Source organism: Solanum dulcamara, chromosome 10, assembly GCF_947179165.1.
Source record: "Solanum dulcamara chromosome 10, daSolDulc1.2, whole genome shotgun sequence".
Taxonomy (NCBI): domain Eukaryota; kingdom Viridiplantae; phylum Streptophyta; class Magnoliopsida; order Solanales; family Solanaceae; genus Solanum; species Solanum dulcamara.
Window position 1 is genome coordinate 21,408,429 of NC_077246.1, and position 9,764 is coordinate 21,418,192.

Genomic DNA, 9,764 nt, shown 5'->3' on the forward strand with positions numbered 1-9,764 from the left:
TCATCAATTGAGGGCAAGGGAGTGTGATATTCCCAAGATGGCCTTTCAGACAAAGTATGGTAATTTTGAATTTGTAATAATTTCATTTGGGTTGACAAATGCTCTCGCTATATTCATGAATTTGATGAATCGCATTTTCAAGCCATAGTTGGATATGTTTGTAGTGGTGTTTATTGATGATATCTTGATTTACTCTCGAAATAAGAAAGATCATAGGGGTCACTTGAGGATTGTGTTGCCAATGTTGAGGGAAAAGGAACTATTCGCTAAATTTAGTAAATGCGAATTTTGGCTAAGAGAAGTTGCATTTTTGGCCATGTTGTGTCCTGTGATGGGATTAATGTAGATCCAAAGAAAATGGAGGCAGTTAAAAATTGGCCTTGATCATTATCTCCTTCAGATATTAGGAGATTTTTGGGCTTAGCCGGATACTACATAAGGTTTGTTGAAGGGTTCTTATCTATTGCTTCGCCTTTAACTAAGTTGACACAAAAGAAGGAAAAATTTCCATGGTCGGAAGAATGTGAGAAAAGCTTCCAAATATTGAAAGATCGTCTTACGTCGGTTCTTATTTTAATATTGCCCTAAGGTTCAGATGAGTTTGTTGTTTATTATGATGCTTCACGTGTTGGCTTGGATATTTTCATGATGCAACATGGGAAGGTTATAGCCAATACCTCTAGGCAACTTAAAGTACATGAAAGAAACTACCCAACCCACGATCTTGAACTTGCGGCGATTGTGTTTGCATTCAAAATTTGGACCCACTATCTTTATGGGGTGCATGTTGATGTGGTTACCGACAAAAGAAGATTTCAATATGTTTTAAGTCAAAAAGACTTAAATCTTAGGCAAAGAAGGTGGCTTGAACTCCTAAAAGACTATGACATGAGCGTATTCTACCATCTAGGTAAGGCAAATGTTGTAGCCGATGCTCTTAGTCGATTGTCTATGGGTAGTGTTGCACATGTTGAAGAAGGTAAAAGGGAATTGGTCAAAGAAGTCCATAGATTGGCATATTTAGGTGTGCGTTTGGTTGATTCCAATGATGCAGGCGTTCTTATACATAATGGTTCAGAATCATCTCTTGCGGCAGACGTCAAGGCCAAACAAGACCATAATCCAATTTTGGTCGAATTGAAGAAATCGGTTGCCGAAACGTCCGTTGAGGCTTTCTCCCTAAGATAAGATGGGGTATTATATTACCAAGGTCGGTTGTGTGTGCCAAATGTTGATGGAATAAGAGAGTTGATATTGAATGAGGACCATATTTCTCGGTATTCAATTCATCCGGGATCCACCAAGACGTATCGTGACTTAATGAAAGTGTATTGGTAGAATGACATGAAGAAGGACATAACGGAGTTTGTGGCTGAGTTTCCTAATTGCCAACAAGTGAAAGTTGAACATCAAAGGCCGGGATGTTTAGCTCAAGAAATCAAAATTCCTATATGAAAGTGGGTAGATGTGAACATGGACTTTATCACGGGTTTGCCTCGTACTGGAAGACAACATAATTCTATTTGGGTCATTGTGGACCAAATGACCAAATTGGCATATTTTCTACTGGTCAAAACTTCTTATGGTGCCGAAGACTATGCTAAGTTGTACATTCATGAACTTGTGAAACTTCATGGTGTTCCATTATCGATTATATTAGATAGAGGTAATCAATTTAGTTTACAGTTTTGCAAGTCCTTCCAAAAAGGTCATGGCATTAAAGTCAAGTTAAGTACCGCTTTTCATTCTCAAACCGACGGGAAAGTCGAGAGAACAATTCAAACCTTGTAGGATATGTTAAGGGCATGTGTTATTGACCTTAGAGGAAGTTGGGATGATCATTTACCATTGATTGAGTTTGCTTACAATAATAGTTATCACTCTAGCATCCACATGGCTCCTTTTGAATCCTTGTATGGGAAAAGATATATGTCTCCGGTGTGGTGGTTTGAAGTTGGTGATATGGCACTAATTGGTCCAAATTTGGTAATTTATGCAATGGAGAAAGTAAGGCTCATAAGACAAAGATTGAAAATGGCTCAAAGTCGTCAAAAGTCCTATTCGGACACTAGGAAGAGAGAACTTAAATTTGATGTGGACGATATGGTGACAATTTCACCTATGAAAGGTGTAATATAGTTTGGTAAGAAAGGAAAGTTGAGCCCTAGATATATAGGATCATATAGGATATTGAAACGCATTGGCAAGGTAGCATATGAGTTAGACTTACCACTTGTGTTGGCTATGGTTCATCCGGTATTTCATGTGTCAATATTGAGGAAGTTTGTGGGTGGTCCAAATTTGATTGTACCAAGGGAAAACATGAGTATTGAAGAGAATTTGACTTATGAGGAGGTCCCAATTGAGATTTTAGACCGGCAAGTGAAGAGGCTAAGAAATAAAGACGTTGCATCTGTCAAAGAATTATGGAGGAATCAACAAGTAGAGAGTGCAACGTGGGAAGCAGAATTGGACATGATGAAGCAATATCCTTATCTCTTTCCTTTCACTCAACCCTAAAGGTACTAAGTTGCTCATGATCAAATCAATTAAACTTCTACGCTTCAGTTCCATATGTCATTCATATGCATGCATGATTCATGAAAATGATTTCTCTCAAGGACTATGTTTTATTTTAAGTATGAAGTTTACACGTTATATGCATTTTTTCAAAGTGTCCTCATGTCCATATCGGTTTTCTAAATCCTTTTTCCATGTCTTTCTTATATTAGTTGAATCTCATTCAAGGACGAATGTTTCCAAGGGGGAGATATTGTAATATTCCTCAAAATAAAAAAAATTAAAAAAATTAAATTATATATATATATATATATATATATATATATATTAATATATACCTTAAGAATACCTTAGAAATAGGCCGCTCATGTAACGTATTATCCTTAATCTTTTTGGAAAATCCAAGTTCGGAATATTGATCAGGGGGTCAAAACCTACGGGAGAATGGTCTAGGTGGATTTTTAGGACCTGTAAAATGGAAGAAAGATTTTTGAAGAAACCACAAAATAGTGTGGTCCACGATAGGACCGCGTCGCAGACCTGGAAAGCCGCATAAGACAGAGTAGTCTGCAACAGGACCGCGTCGCGGACCTGGGTGAGCTTATAGGCCAAATTAGACCACGACAGGTCCGCGTCGCGGACCTGGGAAGGTTTCCTGGACGAAATTAAGTTTTTTAAGGGCTTTTTAGACTTTTCTAAAATTATTAGTTAATAAACCTAGATGTTTTTAGAACCTAATTCAACTCTATAAATCTACCTAAACCTCTAATTTAATTCATTTTTCTACAATTCATCTATCAAATATTTCTCTCTACAAAAAAGATCTCAAGGGTTACCATTGAAGACTTCAAGCAAATTCACTCAATTTCTCCGTCAAAACTCTCAAATTCTTCCCAATTAATTTGTGTTCTCACTCAAGGTATGTGTGTATTGATTCATGGATCCTTTCTTCCATGAAGCCCAATAAATTTCTCAAGTTTTCTATCAAATTAAAGTATGATATTTTATGGGTTTTGTGATCTCTATTCCAATTGCATAAATGTTGATTTAACATATGATCATTAGTCTATTTTGATATAAATTGTTGGCTATTGAATTAAATTGAAGAGTTTTTCCATAAACTCTTTTTTTTTGATTTCTAGGGTTCATGATGTAAAATATGAGTATTTTCAACTATACTTCCAAATGATATTATCTATAGGAATTATGTATGGGCTGATATAAAGTTTATGATCATGCATATCTTCAAGCTAATTTCATGATTTTTAATTTAATTGGTCATGCATTCATGTCTGTCCTAATTTCAAGTTCAAGCTATGGTCATGAATTTTCAAATTATGAATTATGACTATGTGTTCCCATGATGATCATGAATTCTAAGTATGTTTCAAGGTATGAATTTCATGCAAGTTATGAAGTAAGGTGACTTAGGATCCTATGTGGTGACCTAAGGCCTATTGATATGAATTATGCAAAAATGATTGTAATGATGAAAAGACAATTCTCACATTACAAGTATGATATGAAAATGAGCTACTCTATGACTATGAACATGACTACGATATATGATATTATGATCTTATGTTATGTATGTATTCCGTGGGATTTGACTTATTACCGAGTGTACTTGAGGTGGGGGACCTACAAAAAGCCTTAGTAGTAGCATCATGTCCCATAAACTACGTGACACCGTAGGTTTCCTTGATGGCCTAGCCAGTGGATCCACAAATAGCACATGTTTATGATTAGGAGTCTACCTTAGCAAAGTAGCCTCCTCCTTCTCGATGTGGGTATCATCAGATTTCATGTTATAGCTCGCATGGTCTTATTGTCGGTTATGGTTCCTATCCCAAATATGTATGATTTCTTAAGTACGTTATGACTTGAACTTATGTTTTAAATACTTTGGTCATTATGATTTTTTCATAACTTTATGTATTCCATCTTATCATATGATTTACTTGACCCTTGCATTTCCATGATTTACTTTGCATGTCATGCCCTTATACTTAGTACAAATACAACATACTAATGCATACTTTTTGCCTACATTATCTCCTAATGTAGGGGTTGAGTTTGAAGATCCTTATCGTTCACATAACTAGTAGGCATCCTCTAATCGAAAGCATTACAGTGTGTCCTCATTGACCGGGGACTAGTTTCAAGTTACTTCCTACTTTCTTTTCAAAAGACTTTTGCTTATGTTGTATATTGAGGGTGAAATAGGGACATGTCTTAGCCCCCGCCCATACTCATATTTCGAGGTATCTAGTTGGATATATGTTTGAGTCTATGTTGTCATAGAACATTTTATTTAGATTTCTTTACATGGCTTAGACTCTCTTATGATGTTTCCATTTTTACATTTTACCTTATGTATGCTTATGATATGTACAAGAGGCTTGGTTGGAGTCCTTCGGGGTTTTGATCATCGTGTTACTACTAGGAACTAGGTCGGGTCATGACAATTACCTTACCATATTGCATCATAACACAACAAAGACCAACCCTTGAGGCATCACAATATACTATGAAACTATTAGACCCTTCCGGCAAGGTCAGGATAAGAGTGGTAGTGAGACAATCTTGCAACTCTTGAAAACTCTTTTCACAAGCTTTATACCATTGAAACTTCACCTTCATTTGAGTCAACTTTTTCAAAGGTGATGAGATCGATGAAAATCCTTCCATAAATATCCTATAGTATTCGGCTAAGTCCAAGAAACTTCTAATATCCAAAGGAGATAATGATCTAGGAAAATTTTTAACCACATTAATTTTCATAGGATCAACCATAATCCCTTCACCGGACATAATGTGACCAAGAAAAGCTACCTCCCTTAACCAAAACTCACACTTATTGACCTTGGAAAATAACTGCTTGTCCCTTAGATTTTGCAATACAATCCTCAAGTGATTAGCATGCTCTTTCTCATTTCGAGAGTAAACCAAAATTTCATCAATGAACACAATCACAAACATGTCCAAATATTGTTTTAACACCCTAGTCATCAAGTTCATGAAAGCCGCAGAGGCATTGGTCAAACCAATGACATAACTAAAAACTCATAATGGCCATACCTTGTTGAAAATACTGTCTTGGGAATATCACACTCTCTCACACTTAATTGGTGATAATCGGAATGAAGATCTATCTTGGAGAAGTAACTTTCCCATTGTAATTGGTCAAACAAATCATCTATCCTCGAAATTGGGTATTTTTTCTTAATGGTTACTTTGTTCAATTGTCGGTGGTCAATGCACATACATAGTGAATCATCTTTGTTTCTATCAAAAAATAGGAGCACCCCATGGGGAAATACTTGATCTAATGAAACCTTTGTCTAATAAGTCTTTCAATTGATCATTTAACTCTTTTAATACCGCCTGGGCCATTCACTAAGGAGGAATGGAAATAGGTTGAGTGCCTGGAAGAAGATCTATGTTAAAGTCAATTTCCCTTTTAGGAGGAACACCAGGTAAATAATCGAGAGTCTCCTCCACCTCTTGCCTACCATGGAGAGCATAAAACCTATTGTTGTATTGATCACGCTTTGGTTGTACTTGAGCACCTTGAGCGACCTGTCCTTAAGGATGACCATCTTTGACCTTGAATTCCTTAGCATGATAACCTATCTTATCATACCGGTAGCACACATTCAAACCGTCTAAACATTCACCCTTGTGGCTCTTACCACAGTTCTTACATGCGGAAGTAACTTGGCTAATAGGAGTAGTTTCTTGAGGCTTAGGGTTGAAAACCCTATCCTTGACAAACCTTGGAGTAGCGGCATTTGAAGACCCTTGGCTGGAGTACTTTTGGCAAAAATGAGGACGTCCACCACTTTCAGATTTAGCATAAGTGAATTCACCACCATCAGTCCTTGGCCTCTTGGACTCCCCATTCTTCACCTTTAGCCTTTCACTCTCTATTTGCTCCACATAGGTCATCAGTCTAGATATGTCCATTTCCTGAATCAACATTCTCATTTTTCACTCTATTGAGACCATATCTGATACACCTGATACGAACTTACTCAAACGAGCTAGCTCATGGGTCGACAACCATGAATAGAGCATACTTTGACAATTGACTAAACTTGAGGGCATACTCCCTCACACTCATACCACCTTGCATAAGATTTATAAACTCTTGTACTTTGGACTCCCTCAACTCCATTGGGAAAAAATGATTAAGAAATACTCCCTCAAAGTCATCTCAAGTCACAGGATCAAGAACTACTCCCTTGAACTCATCCCAAGTGCGGTAAGAATTGTACTTATCACACCATAATAACATTTTTGATCTTAACATTGATTATCCTCATAAATTTCATCATAAAATCATAATCTCAACTTTAAATCATAGAAACTTTCATTGAAAATCATTGAACTCATGATCAACTAATAAAATCCTCATTTAACTTTCATAATCATAATTTGAAAGTAGCTTTATGCATGGGCATTCATAATTCATCTCAAAATATTTCAATTTATATGAAAACATGCCTATAATGATCATTGATAACATATAAAAATGGAATTGAATCAGTCCAATGCACTTCATCAAAACTAGAGTTCATAATTCAATTGAAATTGAAAGAAAATTTGAGAAAAACTTGGGAATTCATGGGTGAAAGGAACCGATAAATAAATCCTCACATACCTCGATTGAATTCACTAAGAATTGATGAAGAACCTTGAAGAATTCTGGAAACATTAGATTGAGCTTGAAGAAGAAACCCATTAAGACTTGGATTTCTTGACTTAGAGAAATTTTAGAAGAATGAATTGAATTGACCGGGAATTTAAAGAATTGAATATATATACACCTTGAACTTTTCCATAAAAGTGACTAGGTTTATTGAACCAAGATTTGGAAAAGACATAATTACCCCTAATTAAACTTAGGATTTTGGACCGAAGATCCCTTTCTACGGATAATATAAGAATTGATGAGTTGTTAAAATGACTCGTCTTGCAGGTCTGATAAAAGGCCCGATGTTCGAGTCTCTGAAGTTTGCAAACTGGTCATTTCTATGACCCGTCAGATTTTTTCTGAGTCGTAATATGGACTCGTCTTGCAGGTCCCAAAACCTGCAAATTCTAAGGGTCTCTAAAGTTTGGTTATGAGTCATTCCTACGATTTATAACATCTTCTACGGGCGATCCTGTCAAGTCGTAGACTTGAATTTGAGGGGCGTCTAAAACTTAGCCTTAGGACTCTTCCTACTAGTTGCATCTACGGGTCGTTGAGAACATTATGAGTTGTAAACATATGTCGTAAGATGTTCCTTTGAGTTTGGTAATGATCATCTAGTAGTGGTCACTCCATGGCTCATTCTTACGAGTTGTAGGACTGTCTACAAGTCGTAGAGTGATTTGTAAGGCTAAAGTCAGTCAATATTTTTGAGGATTTCTTTTGGGTTCCAACTCTCCGACTTCTGGGATCTTACAAAGCCTATCATGATTTATATTCTTAGATAAGTGTCGTTATGAATATAATATGAAATCATTACTTGTTAAAGGAGCTATTTTTATTATTTTTAAGTATGTTATAATGAATTTGGTCTTCCAAGATTCAATGATTATTATTATTCTCGTTGAGAGTATTACCTAGCACCGAGTTGGACTAGTAGAAATTACCTAGGTCCCACAACTACGTGCCCCCATAGGATGTCCAAACTGGACAATTAAAGCTTAAGTTAGTGGATCCAGAAATAGCTCATGTTAATGGTCTTTTATGTCTGCAAGTAGGAAAATATATTTTAGGTGTGAGACGGATGATACCGGACACCATCTTATAGATCAGATGGTTTATGTTGGTTAATAGTATCTCTTACTTATGTTATGTTATGTTTAGGATTTTCTTACCAATATTGCATTGACCATGTTTTATCTTTCTAACGATGTTTTAAAAGATTATGTCTTGTTTTAGCTTGGTCATTGTATTATCATATTTTATTCATGCATTGTACATTCTCCATACTTAGTACATTCCATAGTACTGATCACATACTTCTTTTGCCTATATTGTCTTATAATATAGGTTATGACACTACCTATCTGGCTCGTGGTTAGTATTGAATCCTACCTATATTGGACTACTTGGTGAGTCCTCATGGTTCAAGGGCATGGCCAATTTATGTGTTCCTTATGTCTTCTCATTTTCAAACTTTATTCAGTTTCAGTTTATTTCATGAGCTATGACTTGTCTTATGCTACACATGTGATAGTAGAGGCTATGTCAGACTAGTATGATTTGAGGCATTTTCTGATGTTATACTCAAATTTCTTCCTTATGTTAAGTTTGCTATATTGAGACTTATTTCCTCTCTAAGTTTACTCGGTTTTGTCTTGTTGCCTTAAGTCATGCTTATGCTAAGAGGCTCTTTAGGGTCTTTTGAGATCCTATCCATTGTATCATGTCTAGGGTATAGCCTAAGTATGACAACAATGAGAATCTGCCTTTACACAAGCAAGAACATATGGTGCTCAAAAATATCAAGTCAAAGCATTCTATTGGCTAACGATTGAATGTCTAAAGCTAAAGTCACTCTTTTACTGCTAGATATTCGAAACTCCCCATGCTCATTGCCTTCTAGCTCAAGCATCTCCTACCATATTTCCTTGCCTGGATGATAAAGAATTGAAATGACATAGTCCTATAGTAACTCCAACCACCTGAGCTGTGCCAAATTAAGTTCCTTTTGGATGAAAATGTACTAAAGATCACGATGATCAATGAAGACTTTACAATGAACCCTATACATAGAGTACCTTTAAATAGTCAACGTGAAGACTACCATCGCTAATTCTAAGTCATGAGTGTGTAGTTCCTCTTGTGAATTATCAACTATCTTGAAGCATATGCAATAAATCTCCCCTACTGCATAAACACACAACTCAAACCAACACCAGAAGCATCAAAGTAGACAATAAACCCACGACCCTCAACATGAAGTGTTAGAAACATAGTTGGAGTCAATAAGGACTTGAGATGTAGAAAGCTTGATGTCTCCCAAACTACACCCTTTTATTGGGTTAAAGCGGATGATACAAAATATAGTAATCCAACTAGGTTGAGGTTAAATACCAGAGAGAGCATACTACAAAAAGGGCATCCCGGTGCACTAAATCTCCCTCTATGCGTAGGGTCCGGGGAAGAGCCGGACCACAAGGATCTATTGTACGTAGCCTTACCTTGCATTTTTTTAGAGGCTGTTTCCAAGGCTTGAACTCGT